Consider the following 18350-nt stretch of genomic DNA (forward strand, 5'->3'; position numbering starts at 1 on the left):
AAAGCAAAAGGTGGCTACTTTGAAGAGTCTAGAATATAAGACATATTTTCAGTTGTTTCACACTTTTTTGTTAATTAATAGTTTTGATGCCTTCAGAGTGAATCTACAATTTTCATAGTCATGAAAATAAAGAAAACTCTTTGAATGAGGTGTGTCCAAACTTTTGGTCTGTACTGTATACACACACACACATACATGAATACATATACAGTGTATATATATATATACATACATAAAAGAAAGGACTTTATTACAATTATTATAACATTCCCTTATCTTGTAATAAAATCATTGATCTGTATACATCGGGGACAGATTTCTTTTTGACAGATTTCACAGAAGATCTTCATATAATCTAGAGGGAGAGTAATATGTTCAGTGTTTATCATTAAGTCCCAAAATTTTCATTTTTTCATTGGATTCCAAAGTCTTCATTCCTTGATACATAGTTTTTGTTATGGCAGAGTCAATCAGTCTCTGAACATGTCCTCTGATGCATAGAACAGCACAGCATCCACAAACGATCAGCACTCCGGCCACGATGGGTAAGAGATAACAATGCACAAGTGAATAATCCAGACCATTTCTGAAACCATCCTTCAGTCCAGGAAGTAAATATGTCGTCATATCCAGAGTTTCCATCTAATTAATTAGACAGGGCAGTCAGTCCATCAAGAGCTTTGGAGATACTTCAATCAGGATCTGTATTAGGGATAAAGGTGCAACAAAATCCTCCAAACATTTTATATACACCTCCCCTTTCTGTTAAGAACTTCTCTAATGCCATCCTATTCTGCCAAGCCATGGGAGAAGTTGGTCCTAATTACTCAGCTATCCCTTTAACTGCATCTCGGGTATAATTAACATCTCTGCTGGTTATAGTAGTTTATCCAATCTACATTCTTTTTATAATCACCCACCAAATTATGAATTCCCACCCAGCTGCTACCTAGTTCCTAGCCTTGTATTCGTTGGGCACTCCCCTGGGAACTCCAGTGTCATCTATGTAGATACTAGAATGGAAGGATCCTTGCAGAGTTTCACGCTTCTGTCTCTTCCACTACGTACCTTATCCCTGTTGACAACCGGTGGAACAGCATGATTAGCTGGACCACAGCACAATCCCCTTGGGAACCATGTAGTAGTCTGGCTCTTATACTTTTATCACCGCATAACCACCATACATCCGCTCTCAGGGTAGTGTTGTTTGCCCATATGGCTGAGTACTTGGCCCTGTGGGAGACAATGATCCGTTTTCTACAAGAGTCGCCTTGGAGCTCTCTGACGTGCCCATGCCCTGGAAGACTAAAACAAGTATAGTTGCCAGGATTAGCAATCACCTGTGGTGGGATATCCGGTATCTCAAGTGGGGGAAATAAAAATGATAACATTTTACATTTTCCTTCCCTTTTTGAGGAGACATAAGTTTTACTACATAACTTAATTTGTTTTAAGCTTTTTGCAGTATATTTAAGCCATTCTAACCATTCATTCTCCTCACAGCCTCTCTCTAGAGCTTGTTTTACCTTCATAAGTTAGGTTAGAAAATCTAACTATGGGCCCTATAGACTCTATTAGGGTTTTTTCTGGCATACCTTCCTTGGATCTTGGTTTGGTATTATTCTGAACTTCTATGTAGAAATGTCCTATTGGGTCTGTTACTGATACATCAGCTCCTATAACCTTTGATCCATCATCTTAGGCTTTCTTAAAGTTATCAGTAGCTTGATTACAATTATCCTTATTTGTGCAAGGGGAAGTCTACTTTTTCCTAATGGATAATCTGGCTTTTAAATCTGTGTAGCCATAAGGCTTATACCTATAAGGGGGTTTTACACTAAGCGATATCGCTAGCAATATCACTAAAACGTCAGTGGTTTTGTGACGTTATAGCGATATTGCTAGCGATATCGCTATGTGTGATACTTACCAGCGACCGGCTCCCCCGCTGTCCATCGCTGATCGCGCGAGAATGTCCGGCTCAATTTCTCGTCGGGCGCTTCCTGCTGAGACTTCCTGCTGTGACGACGAGCGACGCGTGGAGGCGGGCGTGAGGACGTCAGGATCGCTGTGTGTGAATGGTAAGTATCGTGCGCTGCGTCGCTGCTGCATCGCTGTGAGATCTTTCTGTATGAAAGCTCACTAGCGATCATTTAGCGATGCACCAGCGATCCTGACCGGGTCAGATCGCTGGTCGGATCGCTGGTGCATCGCTAAATGTAAAAGGGCCTTTAGTCTCGGGCTACAATTGTCCATGCTGCTTTACTCCAGTCACACACATTCATCCCCACTGCTATTAGAGCTTAGTTTGATAACTTGTTCCCTATCTCTGCATCTTTTATACAACAGACAGAAATCCACTAAAGGGCCTGTCACACTAAGCGATATCGCTAGCAATATCGCTATAACGTCACTGGTTTTTGTGACGTTATAGCGACATCGCTCTGTCTGATACTTACCTCCGACCGCTCCCCCGCTGGTTATCGCTGATCGCGCGAGAACGTCCTGGACCGTTTCTCGTCATCAGCTTCCTGTGGAGACGAGCGACGCGTGGACGCGGGTGGGAGGACGTCAGGATCGCCTCGTCTGACAGGTAAGTAGCGACCCCCGACCCCTGCGATGTCGCTGGTGAGATCTGCCTGTGTGGCAGCTCACTAGCGACCACTTAGCGATGCACCAGCGATCCTGAGTCAGGATCGCTGGTGCATCGCTAAGTGTGACAGTACCTTAACATGTTAGCCTCCTGCCCGATTTCAAAAGTAAGATTTAAGGTCTTAAATCTTAAGGCCCCGTCACACTAAGCGAGATCGCTGAGTGTGACGGGGATCAGCGACCGGCCCCCCTGCCGGTTATCGCTGATCGTGCTCGAGCGGCCTGGGCCGTTTTTTGATCGCTGGTCTCCCGCTGCCCAGTGCTCATCGCTGCGTGTGGCAGCGAGAGATCAGCGACGCTGGTTGCTAATGTAAACGTCGGGTATCCAGGAGCCGCACAGCTCCTAGATACCCGATGTTTACCTTGGAAACCAGCGTGTACGTCGGTTTCCAGGGTAAACAGCGGGTATCCAGGAGTCGCGCGGCTCATGGATACCCAACGTTTACACTAGAAACCAGCATCCAGCGTCGCTGGTCCTGATCACTGGGGCAGTCTAACAATGTCCCAGCGATCCCATGTCGGATCGTTGGTGGGATCGCTGGGACATCGTTTAGTGTGACGGGGTCTTTAAACCATTCCACCGCCCTGGGCTTTCCTCATGCTGTGTCTATTACCCTCCACTCTCCCATCACCGTAGTTATGAAGACCATACATGTGACTAACCCTGATTAACACATCCTAAATCTGTCCATCCTGCCGGGTAGGGGGATAAATGGGATTCTTCACCTGTTTGAGACAAGCTTTCCATTGTGGAAAACCTCCCTTTGTAGCTGGACTTTGGCAATCAAGTCAGATCTTACTCTGTCCCTACCCGTCAAGTTTACAGTGTGAGAGATGGAATTCCACCATTTGGTAACTTCATTAAAGTACCAAATCACATGAGCATATAAACTAGTGACTATTGAAAAAATTCAATTTATTCATGATCAATAAGTACAATACTATATAGAAAAATACAATTACATACAGAGTACAGAAACAAAAAAGACATGACAGATTGACTCCACCAAATTAAGAAATTACTGCATGGTAAATGGCCTGGTACTCATACAAATCCAACAAGTATATTGCTAAATGCTTTGCCTCAGAGTGCATACTGCCTTGTAAACACAATAGCTCAGTGCGACACCCTTGAGAATCATTAAATGCTTCATTCACCTTCCCTATACAGATCCATGCCGCTGGCCCCTTAAAAAACCCTCTCCCGGAGGTGTATATAGTAACAAATAGCAGACATGGCTAAGGAAATGGCACCACCGTCACAGTTGGTAAGCCAAATGGCATGTAGAGTGACCAAGGAAACTTTACCTGGATCCCAGCAGTGTGAAAACTGAATAAGTGGGGAGCCCCGTCATGAACCCCGACGCGCACGTTTCACCCTGCTTCCTCAGGGGGCGTGTCTGGAAAGTGGGTGTGCGTCCTTTAAATATGAGTCCTAACCAATGGGGATACTGCCCTAATGAATGTAATTATTCAGCCCGTTTCGTAAGTTGGCGCATGCGCCGACGGAGCACAGCCCCTAGGAATGGCAGCATCCAGGCGCGGTCACGGTGGACCTCCCCCAACCCTCCGTGTCATATGACTCGGTCAGAGCGTGTAGGAGCCAGCGTGTGAGACCGCTGCCTGTATGTCGCGGGCGCACAATAGTCCGCGCATGCGCACTAAAAGAAAACCGGGCTGACAAGAATTGAATAGGAATGCCGACTGAAGAAAACTAATGAATATAACTGATTTACATATATACAATAACTATAAGTATTGTGCCTAAAAACACTATAAATATAAGATGTGTTTTAATGAATATCTCATGGCAGAGAAAAAAGTTCACTGAGCCTATATCAAAAATCAAAATTAAGGATATAACTTAGTTTCAACGTTTTTATTGAAAAGAAAACATCAGTTAACATGAAGTACATTCACAATAGGGTACAAGGATCCCCTCGCAGGGGGTGATACATAAGAGAGCATGAAAACCTATGTAGTATCCTTGACCTCTTAGCCTTAGCTTTGCGTACTAACGAAGCAATAACCTATGTGATTTGAAGTTAATAGTTGTAGACAATAACCCCTATAGCAATACATTATATAGATATAGATATCATCCTGGAGAGGTTCTCGCTGTTATGTGTCCGGATCCAAGGTTCCCAGATACTTTGGAAGGCATCGAAAGAGTCAGATCTGATGGCTTCTATTTTTTCATAGAGCATAATCAGATTGTCTCTTCTCTTCGCCTGCATTACTGATAGCGTACTAGTTTTTCATTTGCTAGCAATGTGGTTTCTGGTTGCCATAGTAATAAAATCAATTAGACGGCAAGACTTGTTATTTGCATTGGTTGGTCTGTCCCCCAGATGTAATACTGACGGTGGCAGAAACACTTTCCTGTTTAGAACTGTATGGATTAATTTTACTACGTCTTTCCAGAGAGATTTCACTATAGGGCAGGTCCACCATATGTGGAGTGTATCCCCACTATCAGTACACCCCCTAAAACAATTGCCAGGGATGATGTGATAGACATTATGTAAGAAGCTAGGAACATAGTGGGTTCTATGGAACAATTTAAGGGATGTTTCAGTGAGTGAAATTTGATTGCTACCTTTCATTATATTTTTGTAGCATCTATACCACCTTTGTGGTGTAAGGGAGATTTGTAGATCTGTTTCCCATTGCTCCATAGCCCTTAGCTTCACGCATTCCCTAGGTTGGTTAAAAATAGAGTAAAGAAGGGATATAAGACCATTTCCCAATGGATCATATAGACATTTTAATTTGAAAGTTGTAGGCTTTGTATTTGTGGAGTTAACTGTTAGATTTTGCAAAAAATGAAAAATTTGTTCCAGTCTGAAAGCTTCAGACCTTGGTGCTTGACATTTAGTGATGATGAACTCTTGTTTTGACATTAACTGAAAGTGAGTAGTCAGGCTTTTCAGTCTGAATAGTTTATTCTGTTGCCACCATGCATGGTTCCGGGACATAACCCCTGGGGGAAACATGGGATTATTAAATAAATTCAAAAGTGGGGAAGGATGAGACTGTAATATATATTGAAATCTATTTGCTCTCCAGATACGTAAGGAATGAAAAGTGTATGGCGAGTGTAATGCTAGATCTTTCGGTAGGGGTCCTGTAGCCCAAATTAAGCTTTCCAAAGAGTAGGGTGCTATATGGGCATTTTCTATTTGTGGCCAGATGGACATGTGTTGCTCTGCGTTTACCCCTGCTAGTTGGGCAATCTGGGCCGCTTTGTAATAATGGTTGAAATTCGGTAGCAAAACTCCTCCCTGTCTTTTATGTCTAAATAGGATTTGTTGGAAAATACGAGGCTTTTTAATATTCCAAATAAAACGCGTTATATGCGAATTTATCATTTTGAATGCGGAATTGGGATGGGGAGAGACCGAAACAAATATAGAAATTGAGGTAGCGTAACCATTTTTATCAAGTGGACTCTTCCCAGGAAAGAAAGACGGTGAGGACCATTCTGATAGGGTTTGCGTTAGTTTTTGAAGTAGGGGGTATAGTTGTGTTTAAACAGGGAGGATTTAGAAGGCGTAAGGTTAATTCCAAGGTAGGTAACATATCGCTTTGCATGTCGGAAATTGAAGTTTTCTATTATTGAGGCTTGTTCAGCAGAGGGAGTGTTTAGGAACATAATTTCTGACTTATCGACATTGACCTTTAAACCGGAGATTTCTTCAAAGTGTTTAAGTGTGTCTTTGAGATTGGGCAGGGATATATCGGGGTTTGTCAGGGTTAAAAGAAGGTCATCTGCAAACAGACTGACCTTATAATCGTGTTTACCTATGGAGTGGCCTGTAATGTCGGGATGCAAACGGATCTTTTGTGCCAAAGACTCCATAACCATAGCAAATAAAGCCGGGGACAAGGGACATCCCTGCCTAGTTCCTCTGCTAATGACTATTGGTTCAGGGACAGTCGAAGGGAGTTTCAAATAGGCTACCAGATTATTGTAGAGAAGCTTAAGTGAGTCAATCAGTTGTTGTGATATCCCCATTTTATGCATTATTTTAAACATGTATGGCCATATAACGGTGTCAAAAGCTTTTTCTATATCTAGAGCCAGTACAGCCAGGGGGTTTTACGTTTATTAGCGCTATGAATAAGATTTAGATGCTTACGGATATTATCCGGGGCTTGTCTTGTTGGAATGAATCCCACCTGATCTCTGTGAATGAGGTTGGGTAAACACTTATTAATCCTATTGGCGATTATGGAAGAAAATATCTTTAGATCCAAATTCAATAGAGATATGGGCCTATAATTTTTTGTAAGTAGTGAGTCTCTCCCTTGTTTTGGAATAACTGTGATATGTGCTGTGTAAAATTCTGGGGGCATGGCTTGACCTGTTAGCATATTATTGCAGTATGTTATGTTTAAATATGCTTGAGCAGAATGTTTGAGAATTTTTTGTAATATAACATGGTCAGCGCATCAGGGCCTGGAGCTTTCCCGGTTTTTAAATGGTTTATGGTCGAGGTAATTTCCTCTTCAGAGATGGGAGAATGTAGTGTAGCAGCGTAAGTCGGAGTTAATGAAGGTAATGGTACGTTAGTTAGAAAGTCCTCCAATTTAGGCAGAGAGAGCTTTGTATTATCAGTGTATAATTTTTGATAATTATGGAATGTTTTATAAATTCTATTCAGGTTAAAAGTAGTTTGGGACTGCTCATCTTTTATGGAGAAGATGGTATTCAATCGTTCTTTATGTTTTAGTTTTTGTGCAAGCATTCTATCCATTTTGTTAGAAAACCGATAGAATGTCGCTTGTGTCCACCTGATTGCTCTTTCAGTATGAGTCGTAAGTAAAGTTTTTAATTGTAGTTTTAAATCGTAGATTCATTTAGTTAAATATAGCGAGGGACTTGATTGGTTGGCGATTTCTAAGTTATAGAGTTCTTTTTCAAGGGTGGACTGCTCTTTAAGTCGGTCTCTTTTCTTTTGGGAAGCTATCCTAATGAGTACGCCAGTGATGTATTTTTTATGGGCCATCCATGCGTTACCTATAGTAGTATCAGGGGTGATGTTTGAGAGGAGAAAGGTTTTGAGTTCTTGCTCAATTTTTAATCTCGTTTGAGGGTCGGACAGTAAAGATTCATTTAACCTCCATGTATATAAATGCATGGTTGCCACTTCCAATTTAAAAACAGAAAGTACACAGTCATGATCAGACCAGGAGGAGGGAACATGTCTGGAATACATTAATGACGGTATATTTTCAGAGTTAGTAAGAATCCAATCTATCCTGGAGTATGAATGGTGAACACTAGAGAAATAAGTATAACCTCTTGTCTGTCGGTGAGATTCTCTCCAAGTATCAACGAGATGATGGGCATGGAGGATATTTTTAAGTATATTTTTTTCCTTCTTTGACAAATCAGGCCTCCTATTATTAGAACTGTCAAGAGTTGGGTTTAAAGTCAGGTTGAAATCCCCACCCCATATAATAGTGTCGTAGGAGCTGGATTTTAAGGATCTTGTGATAGATTTAATTGTTTTCATTTGTAGCGCTGGGGGGGCATAGCAGTTGACAAAACAGATTCGTTTTCCTTGTACCGTTCCCCAAAGAATTATATATCTACACTCTGTGTCTACAACCATTCCCTCTTGTAGAAATGGAAGAGTTATGAATAGTGTTGAGCATTCCGATACTGCAAGTATCGGGTATCGGCCGATATTCGCTGTATCGGAATTCCGATACTTAGTTCCGATACTTTTTTCATATCGAATACCGGAATCGGAAGTTCCCATAATGCTAGGAGCCCGCTCGATTTGATTCAGCCAATGGGGATACTCAGAAGTGTGGGCACATCCTGTTAGGCATGTAGGCATGTTAACTACTGGCATGGCTGTGATTGGCTGCTGAAATGATGTCATGATGCACTATAAAAACCGCTGCAGCCGCCATTTCTGGTCACTGCTGTGAATTTAGTTAGGGACAGGCTGCTGTTGAAGACTGTGAGGGACAGTTAGAAATAGCGATCATCAAACATATCTATTGCTCTACCCAGGCTACATAATCCACCACTGTAGCATTTTTGTAGCCCAGCAGCGCTGTTTTAATAGCTGTCTGCAAGGGCTGTGTGAGTGCAGACCCACGCTGTGTAGTGTGCCCTGCAGGCACATCTGCTTGTAGGCCGCCCAGCGTGTGTCTATGCCTCATACACATTTTTCTTTTATTGCTGCTTTTTTTTTCTCCTGTATAGTGTGCTTCCATACGCATCCATATACGTTGGTTGCAAACACTAAAGGAGTGGACAGCGGAGCCTTACAGCAGCCTTTCAGTGCTATAGCCCATTTCTCTGCACTGTTGTTGGCTGTCTGATAGGTCTCTCTGTGTGTGAGTGCAGCTCACGTTGCAGTGTGTTCTACAGCCACCGCTAGCTGTAGTCCGCTCAGCGTGCGTCACTGCCTCATACATAGTCCTTTTTTGGCAGCTAATTTATCCAGATTTTTGTTCCTATATTAGTGTGCTTCCATCCGCATCCATTGTCATTGGTTGGTTGCAAACACTATATAGGATTAGATTAGGAGCCTTTTTGCTGGCTTGTGCCCTTCAGGGCCATCCAGACTAGTATCACCCTATTTTTTGGAGCCTCATCAATTGCATTGTAGGTTAGCTTCCTGCATTGTAATTGCTCCAAAAAGTTTGTGATGCTATAGCTTTCAAACTTTGGTCACATCCTTTTCTCCCCCCCCCCCCAAAAAAAAAGGAAATAAAGTTCACAAAACACTCCACTTTACAGTTGTGTAGGCCACATTAGATCATATTAAAGTGTAGTACACACACTCTTAGCCAAATTAGTGTTTCTTATACTGGTTAGCAGGTGTTCAGGAATAAGAACACTAAGCCACCCCTTTTTTACTTTTCTGCCTATCTTTATCAGTCTACCAAGATGAAGAAGGCAGGGAGTAAGGCACGTGGCCGTGGAGTTTCAGCAGGGAGAGGACGGGGGGATTCAGCAGGGAGAGGACGTGGGGATTCGGTGTCTGCTGCGGCCACCAGTGACCCGGCATCCCCCACTTTTACCAGGCAACAGTCCTTCATGCGCAGCTTTGTAGGACCTCGCCGTACCCCACTGCTGCGTGACGAACAAATTGAAGCCGTTGTCGGATGGATGGCAGCTAACGCATCCACTTCAATGACTTCCGCATCCTCCCAAGGCCAGAGCACTGAAGAGCAACCATCTGTCTCTTCACCACCTGCCAAATTGCCCAGGCAGTCTGAGAGCCCTGGACAGGAGCCATCTCAATCTTTACTTCTGTTCTCAGAATCTGTTGGCTTGGAAAGAGGTGGCCAGCCAAGCAGCATTCTAGAGCGTGAAGAAGAGGGAGTAAACAGTGATGCGCAACTGCTTTGTCCCTCTGAATCTGAAGAGGCGGGTGGGCCAGTGCCTATTGTCAGCACACCTCAGTGCTCATCTGATGATGATGAGACTCAGTTGCCAATTTCTGGTGCGTACGGTGCTGGCGAGACAACCCAGGACCAGCAGGTGCTTGAAGAGGGGAGTGGAGATGATGAGGTCCTTGACCCATCATGGCGTCAGCCACAGGAAGGTGGTGGGAGCAGCTCTGAGGAAGAGATTCCCCGAATGGCCAAAAGAGGAGATAGAGGGCGGGGGCAGACTTGGTTGCCTGTAGCCTCCACTTTGGCACCCGTGAGGAGCAATCCTCTTCCAAAACACAAAACGGGCGCTCCCAGGACTTGCAGTGCGTGGTCTTTTTTTGACACAGTTGCAGATGACATTTGCTTTGTCAAATGCAAGCTGTGTCATCAGAAAGTTAAACGAGGGAAAAATGTGAGCAACCTCAATACCACAAATATGTGGAAACGTGCGTACCAAGCACGAGGTGGAGTTACACAGACACACTGAAGATGTAGGCCAACCTTCAGCAGCACCTACCACCTCTTCAGCTCGTGTTGGGGCCTCTTCCTCCAGCTCACACACAGCTGGTTCGGCTTCCTCACTGGAACGCCATGGAAGAACCTCTGCCTCTGTTGTCCAGAGACCCAGTGAAATTCCACCCACTGAACCACGTTCTCAGTCATCAGCACACTCCCAGGCCACTCACCAGCAATCGGTAGCACAGGCATGGGAGAAAAAGCGGCCATACTCGGCAAACAATCCCCGAGCACTGGCTCTGAATGCCGGCATTGCCAAACTACTGGCCCTTGAGATGCTGTCATTCAGGCTGGTGGAGACTGACACCTACCGGAACTTGATGTCATTGGCAGTTCCACAATACAATGTGCCCAGCCGCTTTTATTTCAGCAGGCAAGCCGTCCCTGCCCTGCAAAAGCATGTGGAGGGAAAAATTAAAAATGCGCTACTAAATGCCGTCAGTAGCAAGGTCCACCTGACCACCGATGCTTGGACCAGTAGCCATGGACAGGGACGATACCTTTCCCTCACTGCCCATTGGGTCAATGTTGTGGAGCCGGGTACAGATCTGGAGAGTGGCTCTGTACGTATTCTGCCAATTCCAAGGATTGCAGGAATGCAGTCTGTACATATTGAGTCCTCCTCCTACTCTAGTTCCTTGGAATCAGCACTGCATGAGCCTGTTAGGCCAGATATGAGCACAGGTGTGGCCAAACGTCAACAGGCCGTCCTTAAATTAATTTCTTTGGGGAATCAGAGCCACACAGCACAGGAGCTCTGGAATGCCATCAAGCAGGAGAGCGATGTGTGGTTTGTGCCAGCGAATCTCCAGCCAGGTTTGGTAGTGAGTGACAATGGCTGAAATCTAGTGGCAGCTCTGGGCCTAGGCAACCTCACTCACATACCATGTCTGGCACACGTACTCAATTTGGTCGTGCAGAGCTTTCTGAGGGACTATCCGGATCTTGATGCACTGCTGCACAAGGTTCGCCTAGAGTGTGCTCACTTGCGGCGTTCCAGCATGGCAAGATCGCGCATTGCATCTCTGCAACGCCGATTCCGCCTGCCAGAACATCGCATCATATGTGACCTCCCCACCAGGTGGAATTCAACGTTACATATGTTGGAGCGGTTGTGTGAGCAGCAGGCAGCAGTAATGGAGTACCAGCTGCATCAGGCGCAAACAAGTCGCACTGTGCGCCGGACACACTTCACCACCACTGAGTGGGCCACTATGAGGGACATCTGCCAAGTTTTGCGTGCCTTCGATGACTCCACGCAGATGGCCAGTGCAGATGATGCACTAGTCAGCATGACTGTCCCCCTTATCTGTCTGCTTCAAAAAACCTTACAAGCACTAAGTGAGGAGGTTTTTGAAGAGGTCGAGGATGAGGAGTCAGAAATGCCATCTGCTTCTGGCAAGTCTGCGCAACGTGCCTCCACACAAAGGCCCAGGCAGGGGACACTTAGTGAGGAGGATGACGAGGAGTCAATGGAGGAGGAACACATCTCTCCAGAGGAGGGAGGTACACAAGGCTCTAGTAGTCAGTGTGTACAGCGAGGGTGGGGTGATGCTGAGCAGGCTGAGATGCTGCCTCAAGCTGGGGACAGCGTTTCCGGTCCAGTTGGCAGTCTGCAGCACATGGTTGATTTCATGCTGCAGTGCTTGTTAAATGACCGCCGCATCGCCAACATTCTCCACACGGCTGATTATTGGGTGTACACCCTCCTAGATCCTCGCTACCAGGACAACTTACAAAGCCTCATACCACAGTTGAGCCGGGAGCGAAAAATGCGGGAATACCAAGAAACACTTGTGCAGGCCATCATGTTCTCCATTCCCCCTGCAAGTGTTGCTGGTAGTGCTTTTCAAAGCAGCCATGTGGGTAGAGGCAGTGGAGGAAGCTCTGCACAAAGAGGTAGCAGAGGCAGTGCCACAGGACAAGGCAAGGCCAGTATGGCCCAAATGTGGAAAAGTTTTGTGGGACCGCCACAAACAGCTACACCATCACAGACGGCTCCAGTCAGCAGGAGGCAACGTTTCCGTCAGATGGTGACAGACTACTTGTCTTGCCCTGTTAGTGTACTCCCAGACGGCTCTTCCCCGTTCAAGTATTGGGTCTCTAAGCTGGATACATGGCCAGAGCTTAGCCAGTATGCATTGGAGGTGCTGGCTTGCCCTGCTGTCAGTGTATTATCGGAACGTGTCTTTAGTGCTGCAGGTGGTGTGGTAACAGACCGTCGCATGCGACTATCCGCCGATAATGTTGACCGGCTTACTTTTCTGAAAATGAACAAGGCCTGGATCTCACCTGAATTTGCCAGTCCTCTTCCAGAATAAATAATAGGCTGGCAACAGGATCCAGGTCTCCTGTTGTGTTCATGTCTCTATGACCTGAACTTTATTTCCTGGGCTACAGCAACGCCCGTTGTTGCTCAGAAGTGCTGTCCACACAGACAAAACACTCGCTCATGTGTAATTGGGGTTCGGTAACGTCAGCTGATCCCCTGCTGTGTGTATGGCAAAGTGTCCTGCTCCCTCCACAGTCAAACAACCTCAGATTTACACCTGGCTCCAAGTAGGCTACGGCCTACTACCTGATTTTCCCTGGGCTCCGACACCGCCAGTTGGTGCTCAGAAGTGTTGTCCACACAGACAAAACACTCGTTCATGTGTAAGTGGGGTTCGGTAACATCAGCTGATCCCCTGCTGTGTGTACGGCAAACTCTCCTGCTGCCTACAACTTCTGACTACCTTTGATTTAATATGTTCTCTGATTTGCCCTCTGTCTCCACTCTGTTTTGAGAATTTCCTCCGGCCTACAACACCGCCTGTTTCTGCTCTCAAGTGCCGTCTGCACAATCCACACTTGTTCCTGTATTACCTGGGTCCTGTAACATCTGCTCATCTCCAGAGGTGAGTCCGGCAATGTCTCCTGCTTTGTCTACATTCCCACTACTTGTAGTGGAAATGTGGACAGAGCAGGAGACATTGCCTGACTCACCTCTAGGGAGAAGCTGCTGTTACAGAACCCCAGTAACACAGGAACAAGTGTGGGTTGTGCAGACGGCATTTCAGAGCAGCAACTGGCGTGGTTGGAAGCCAGAGGAAATACTCGAAACAGAGTGAAGACAGAGGCCTAATTGGAGTACGTTGACAGTTAGTAGTAGTCTAGAAACAATCGAAAACTGCCACCAAGTAGGCCTCGGCCTACTACCTGATTTTCCCTGGGCTCCGACACTGCCAGTTGGTGCTCAGAAGTGCTGTCCGCACAGACAAAACACTGGCTCATGTGTAAGTGGGGTTCGGTAACGTCAGCTGATCCCCTGCAGTGTGTATGGCAAAGTGTCCTGCTCCCTCCACAGTCAAACAACCTCAGATTTACACCTGGCTCCAAGTAGGCCTCGGCCTACTACCTGATTTTCCCTGGACTCCGACACCGCCAGTTGTTGCTCAGAAGTGCTGTCCACACAGAAAAAAACACTCGTTCATGTGAAAGTGAGGGTCGGTAACGTCAGCTGATCCCCTGCTGTGTGGAGGGCAAAGTGCTGCTGCCTCCAAATTGTAACTACTTCAGATTTAAACATTCTCTGATTTGGCCTCTGTCTCCACTCTGTCTCTAGTATTTCCCCTGACCTCCAGCACCGCCAGTTCCTGCTCACAGTTGCCGTCCGCACATTCCACACTTGTTCCTGTGTTCCTGGTGTTCTGTTACGTCAGCAGATCCCCCAATGTGTGTCCGGCACTGTCTCCTGCGCTGTCCACCTTCCCACTGCAAGCGGTGGGAATGTGGACAGAGCAGGAGACAGTGGCAGACACACATCAGGGGATCTGCTGACATTACAGAACCCCAGTAACACAGGAACATGTGTGGATTGGGCAGACGGCTACTGTACGCATAAACTGGCGGTGTTGGTGGTCACGTGAAATCCTGGAAACAGAGTGGAGACAGATGCCTAATTGGAGCACGTTGACAGTCTGTTGTAGCCTACAAACAATCTAAAACTACCACCAAGTAGGCCTCGGCCTTCACCATGATTGTCCCTGGGTTCCAACAACGCCAGTTGGTGCTCAGAAGTGCTGTCTGCACAGACAAAACACTCGCTCATGTGTAAGTGGGGTTCGGTAACGTCAGCTGATCCCCTGCTGTGTGTATGGCAAACTCTCCTGCTTCCTCCACAGTCAAACAACCTCAGATTTACACCTGGCTCCAAGTAGGCCTCGGCCTACTACCTGATTTTCCCTGGGCTCCGACAACGCCAGTTGGTGCTCAGAAGTGCTGTCCGCACAGACAAAACACTCGCTCATGTGTAAGTGGGGTTCGGTAACGTCAGCTGATCCCCTGCTGTGTGTATGGCAAACTCTCCTGCTCCCTCCACAGTCAAACAACCTCAGATTTACACCTGGCTCCAAGTAGGCCTCGGCCTACTACCTGATTTTCCCTGGGCTCCGACAACGCCAGTTGATACTCAGAAGTGCTGTCTGCACAGACAAAACACTCGCTCATGTGTATGTGGGGTTCGGTAACGTCAGCTGATCCCCTGCTGTGTGTACGGCAAACTCTCCTTCTGCCTCCAAATTCAAACAACGTCTTATCTTAAACTGCCTCCAAGTAGGCCTCAGCCAACAAAATGACTATCCCTGGGCTCTGACACCGCCAGTTGTTGCTAAGAAGTGCTGTCCACACAGAAACAAACACTCGTTCATGTGTAAGTGGGGTTCGGTAACGTCAGCTGATCCCCAGCTGTGTGGAGGGCAAACTGCTGCTGCCTCCAAATTGTAACTACTTAAGATTTAAACATTCTCTGATTTGGCCTCTGTCTCCACTCTGTCTCTAGTATTTCCCCTGACCTCCAGCACCGCCAGTTCCTGCTCACAGTTGCCGTCCGCGCATTCCACACTTGTTCCTGGTGTTCTGTTACTTGAGCAGATCCCCCAATGTGTGTCCGACACTGTCTCCTGCGCTGTCCACCTTCCCACTGCAAGCTGTGGGAATGTGGACAGAGCAGGAGACAGTGGCAGACACACATCAGGGGATCTGCTGACATTACAGAACCCCAGTAACACAGGAACACGTGTGGATTGGGCAGACGGATGCTGTACGCATAAACTGGCGGTGTTGGTGGTCACGTGAAATCCTGGAAACAGAGTGGAGACAGATGCCTAATTGGAGCATGTTGACAGTCTGTTGTAGCCTACAAACAATCTAAAACTGCCACCAAGTAGGCCTCGGCCTGCACCATGATTGTCCCTGGGCTCCAACAACGCCAGTTGGTGCTCGGAAGTGCTGTCCACACAGAAAAAAACACTTGTTCATGTGAAAGTGGGGTTCGGTAACGTCTGCTGATCCCCTGCTGTGTGTACGGCAAACTCTCCTGCTGCCTCCAAATTCAAACAACGTCTTATCTTAAACTGCCTCCAAGTAGGCCTCAGCCTACAAAATGACTATCCCTGGGCTCCAACATCGTCAGTTGTTGCTCGGAAGTGCTGTCCACACAGAAAAAAACACTCGTTCATGTGAAAGTGGGGTTCGGTAACGTCAGCTGATCCCCTGCTGTGTGGAGGGCAAACTGCTGCTGCCTCCAAATTGTAACTATTTCAGATTTAAACATTCTCTGATTTGGCCTCTGTCTCCACTCTGTCTCTAGTATTTCCCCTGACCTCCAACACCGCCAGTTCCTGCTCACAGTTGCCGTCCACGCATTCCACACTTGTTCCTGTGTCCCTGGTGTTCTGTTACGTGAGCAGATCCCCCAATGTGTGTCCGGCACTGTTTCCTGCGCTGTCCACCTTCCCACTACAAGTGGTGGGAATGTGGACAGAGCAGGAGATATTGGCAGACACACATCAGGGGATCTGCTGACATTACAGAACCCCAGAAACACAGGAACACGTGTGGATTGGGCAGACGGCTACTGTACGCATAAACTGGCGGTGTTGATGGTCACGTGAAATCCTGGAAACAGAGTGGAGACAGATTCCTAATTGGAGCACGTTGACAGTCTGTTGTAGCCTACAAACAATCTAAAACTACCACCAAGTAGGCCTTGGCCTACACCATGATTGTCCCTGGGCTCCAACAATGCCAGTTGGTGCTCGGAAGTGCTGTCCACACAGAAAAAAACACTTGTTCATGTGAAAGTGGGGTTCGGTAACGTCAGCTCATCCCCTGCTGTGTGTATGGCAAAGTGTCCTGCTCCCTCCAAACTCAAAGTACCTCAGATTTACACCTGGCTCCCAGTAGGCCTCGGCCTACTACCTGATTTTCCCTGGGCTCCAACAACGCCAGTTGGTGCTCAGCAGTGTCTTTGGCACGGGTACTCCTTGTTGACCAGCCTGTTTTCAGCACGCCTGCTGTTTCCGGGTAGTGTCAAGGTCACTATGCCACCAATCCGTTGTCCTGTCGTCTTGCGGCCGGGTTAGCCGACTCTACGGTGCCTGCAGTTTAGGTGACTCCTATGTGGGCTGTGGGTACTGGCACTGAAGGCTGGATCCGTAGTGCCAATGGGACATGGACCCCGTGTAGGACTGTGGGTTTCGGTAACTGCGGCCGGCTTGCGGCCTAGCTACTTTGCTTTGGATGGGTACCTTCTGCTACCCATCCGGGTTCCAGCATTGTCAGCTGGTTCTCGCCAGAGCCTTTGGCCTAGGTGCCTCCATCTCGGTATCCGAAGGTCCAGCACCGTCAGCTAGTCCTTGGTAGTGCTTTCTAGCACAGGTACCTCCTGCCTAGTAACCGTGGTCCAGCACCGTCAGCTGTTCCTCGGTAGTGCCATTGGCTCTTGTAGCTTTTGCTACCCATCTGGGTTCCAGCACCGTCAGCTGGTTCTCGACAGTGTCTTTGGCACGGGTACTCCCTGTTGCCAAGCCTGTTTTCAGCACGCCTGCTGTTTCCGGGTAGTGTCAAGGTCACTATGCCACCAATCCGTTGTCCTATCGTCTTGCGGCCGGGTTAGCCGACTCTACGGTGCCTGCAGTTTAGGTGACTCCTATGTGGGCTGCGGGAACTGGCACTGAAGGCTGGATCCGTAGTGCCAATGGGACATGGACCCCCTGTAGGACTGTGGGTTTCGGTAACTGCGGCCGGCTTGCGGCCTGGCTACTTTGCTTTGGATGGGTACCTTCTGCTACCCACCCGGGTTCCAGCACTGTCAGCTGGTTCACGCCAGAGCCTTTGGCCTAGGTGCCTCCATCTCGGTATCCGAAGTCCAGCACCATCAGCTGGTCCTTGGTAGTGCTTTTTAGCACAGGTACCTTCTGCTTAGTAACCGTGGTCCAGCACCGTCAGTTGGTCCTCGGTAGTGCCATTGGCTCTTGTTCCTTCTGCTACCCATCCGGGTTCCAGCACTGTCTGCTGGTTCTCGCCAGAGCCCATGGCATAGGTGCCTCCATCTCGGTATCCGAGGTCCAGCACCGTCAGCTGGTCCTTGGTAGTGCTTTTTAGCACAGGTACCTTCTGCTTAGTAACCGTGGTCCAGCACCGTCAGTTGGTCCTCGGTAGTGCCATTGGCTCTTGTTCATTCTGCTACCCATCCGGGTGCCAGCACTGTCTGCTGGTTCTCGCCAGAGCCTTTGGCCTAGGTGCCTCCATCTCGGTATCCGAGGTCCAGCACCGTCAGCTGGCCCTTGGTAGTGCTTTCTTGCACAGGTACCTCCTGCCTAGTAACCGTGGTCCAGCACCGTCAGCTGTTCCTCGGTAGTGCCATTGGCTCTTCTTCCTTCTGCTACCCATCCGGGTGCCAGCACTGTCAGCTGGTTCTCGCCAGAGCCTTTGGCCTAGGTGCCTCCATCTCG

This window comes from Dendrobates tinctorius, unplaced genomic scaffold (assembly GCF_039654945.1).
Source record: "Dendrobates tinctorius isolate UK_male_01 unplaced genomic scaffold, ASM3965494v1 ptg000377l, whole genome shotgun sequence".
Classification (NCBI taxonomy): Eukaryota; Metazoa; Chordata; class Amphibia; order Anura; family Dendrobatidae; genus Dendrobates; species Dendrobates tinctorius.